General features: G+C 38.0%; 1 non-coding gene across 1 annotated transcript; it reads right to left on the bottom strand.

Moving 5' to 3' along the window:
- Window positions 1-1,601: 1,601 nt before the first annotated feature.
- Window positions 1,602-1,707, bottom strand: LOC119874091. Its single transcript, XR_005367312.1, has one exon. It is a non-coding gene; the product is annotated as a small nucleolar RNA U13 (small nucleolar RNA).
- Window positions 1,708-3,274: the final 1,567 nt, after the last annotated feature.

The following is a 3,274-nucleotide window of genomic DNA, read 5'->3' as shown; positions in this document are numbered from 1 at the left end:
AAAATACTAATGCTGAAAAGATATTTGCTCTTATTTTGCAACCGTGAATGTGAATTTGTGAACTGCTTTAAAATGACAAAAATAAATAAATATCACAGAAATAATTCGGGAGGTAATCCTCAATTATAAAATTTTAATACCCTAAATAGTATTTTGTAAAGGCTCTTCCACTTCTTGGGGGCTGGGGCAAGGGTGTGCAAGAAAATTTTAGGTAAAAATTCTTGTATTCGTCAGATACAGATGCCTGTAAATCAACAAAAACATGCCTTGTTGTTGAAAACCAATCTCTGTACTCTGGAACCAAAATAAAACATGAAGACAGAGTTTGGGGATAGAGAGGAAGGATGGTGTTATTGCTTTGCTGGGTGAAGGAGGCTACAGCAGGATAATGTCTTCAAAACTGCAGACCCAAGGCACCTGGGTGGCTCAGTGGGTTGAGCATTCAACTTGATTTCAGCTCAGGTCACGATCTCAGGGTCCTGGGATGGAGCCCCATTTGAGGTTCTGTACTCAGCAAGGAGTCTGCTTGAGATTCTGTCCCTCCCCCCACTCATGTACTCTCTTTAGTCCTCTCTAAAATAAATGAATGAATGAATGAATGAATGAATGAATGAATAAATAAATAAATAAATAAATAAATAAATAAAACATTAAAACACACACACACAAAACTGAAGATCCTTCTGGGGTAAAAGCTGAGGGGTTTTAGAGGAAAATATAGGATCTGGGTGGTTTAGATAGGAATCTGGTAGGAGCTGCCAGCCATGTTCAACACGTCTTCAAGGTGGTCTCTAATTAGCATAAGCACTGGCCATCCATGTCTCTTTACTAAATATACTTTGAGGTCAGTGAGATGTCTACATTGATACTGAGTTCCTGGAACAAAGGATTCTACAGAAAACCAGTCCAGGGGACAGGGAAGCTTTAAGAATGAGGAAGAGAAAAAATTGTTCAGTTGAAAGTCAGGCCTTGCTGAAGCACTAGTGTGTCCATCTGATTTTCCAACCATCTTTTGTGTCTGTAATGATTTCCTTAACCTACAAATACATGAAGTGCCTACAAGGATAGTCATGATGGATGCCAGAAAAGCTAAGCATGACTTCGTGAAGGTTATTACAGATTGGAATACAGAGAATAAAGAAAAAATGAACCTAGGATTATTCACAAAGACAGGAGAAAATGAAACCTGAGATTACCAGTCCAGACTCTTTCAGGCCTGATAAGTCAGGCCTGAAATATGTTACATATTTCAAGTCTATACATATGTTACAAGTCTATACATATAGAGAGAAATTGGGATGGCAATAGAAATTCTCATTTCTTGCCTGGGCTATTTTGAAATTTGTTTTTTAAGATTTTACTTATTTATTTGAGAGGGAGAGAGGGAGAGAGGGAGTAAGAGAGAGAGAGAGAGCACAAATGGGTGGTAGAGGTAGCCCGATGTGGGACTCAATCCTGGAACCCGGGGATCATGATCTGAGCCAAAGGCAGACACTCAACAAACTAAGCCACCCAGATGTCCCCAACTTGAATTGTTTCATGAGGAACTGTTCTGCTTAGAGTACTGATATTAAAGTAGATCTGCTAAACATTTTTTTTCATGTCAGACAGGAAATGTGCCGAGGTCATATAACAAGGTTTCAGGGAGGCATGTGTCACATGAAGGCATGAACACCCAATCATCATGCTTATGAACTACAAAAGGATCAGTGACATGCTACACATTTATTCCTTCATACAGTCACTGGAAAGCTGTATTCCAAGCCTCTGTAGAATTGGTTTTATTCAGCTCTTTCCTAAGGCTTAACTGGGCCTTAGCCTTTACCAAGGTCCGCACCATGGGAAGTCCCTGTGTATCACGTTTGCAGAGGCTGATTTACCATGAACATGACAAAGCTCAACCTGTAGGGTCCCTCTCTTCCACATGCACCTTCCAGGCCTCTGAGAGGGAGCCGGATACTGGCTCCACAAAGTGGAAAATTTTGGTAAGAGTTTGCAAATGTAAAATATTTTATTCTACAACCTCTTAGGAACATGGCCTGGGGCCACTCTGCTTTCCCCTTGGACACGTTTCCCCTCTTGCTGTCTGATGGTTACTCATATGACTCCAAGAATGGTAGGTATATGAGAGGAATTCATATTGGCCATACATTTATTTTGGATTTACATGACGTGATGGCAATAACTTCAGCGGAAAATTAGGCTATTCTTAGCCTGGCACAGACTGGGCCAGCTCCCCTGGTGTCCTGATACAAAGCTGCAGAGCCTGAGATCATAACATGATCAGTATTGGCAGAGCAAGAGTCACAGAAAAGAAACAAGGTTTGAAGCCTATAGAGGCCTGGCTGGTTTTTCAAAAACACTTCCAATTATGACACGGGGAAAATTGTTGACAGAAGATTTTGCTCTCATCTGTGCTAAATGAATATAGAACTTTCTGCTTGTTGATAATATGCTGAACTATGCAGCATAAACCATTTAAAGAACCACTGTACTTTGTTTTCTTTTTTTCCTTTTTATGGAAATGGAGGGAAACATTTATCAGAATTCCTGTCTTGGTAGGACACAAACCTGTAGCATTACTATATACAGTAAGTCTATATGTGAAGTTGCATACTGTATACAACCAAATGTTTCAGTTTTTATCTTTATGTATTTGACACCTTTTCTATTGCTAAAGTCTAGAACTTCCAGAGAAAAAGATCATACCCAAAGCAGTAAATCCTGAAGAGGAAAAGATAAATTTCTTAGATTCTTTTTCAATAATTCAATAAAAGAAGAGGCACATGTCATAGAAGTACACTGGGAATATAGTTAAATTTTTGCTCTTAACAAATTTACTGACATTATCAAAAATAATAAAACTCATATGCCACTGTAACCAAAATATCAGTGACATACTGGCCAACGTATGCTGTCTAAGGAATAGTTAAAATTAGTACTCCCAAGAAGACTTGAAATATAAATTCTCTGAAATATTATAGCTCATACAGGGATGAAATGTAGAGATTTCCCCAAATGTGACAATAATCATAAAAATTTACATGTTATAAATGACTTATAAAGCTGAAACTTCTTAAAACTATCAGTCATAATAAATTTTAATAAATCATGCTCTTTCCTCTATAGGTAATGATATAATAAAATTGTTGCCCTCAAAAGAGGTGTTTATTCCTAGTATACAGCCAATAAATGCAGGAAAAAATTACTGAGTAATGGCAGGCCGTTAATAGTTTGTCAACTTTTCATAGTATTAAACTTTGTGATTTCACTC

The sequence above is a fragment of the Canis lupus genome, chromosome 11 (genome assembly GCF_011100685.1).
Source record: "Canis lupus familiaris isolate Mischka breed German Shepherd chromosome 11, alternate assembly UU_Cfam_GSD_1.0, whole genome shotgun sequence".
In the NCBI taxonomy this organism is placed as follows: Eukaryota; Metazoa; Chordata; class Mammalia; order Carnivora; family Canidae; genus Canis; species Canis lupus.
Note: the sequence above shows the minus strand (reverse complement) of the source record. Positions and strands in the feature narration are given on the sequence as shown.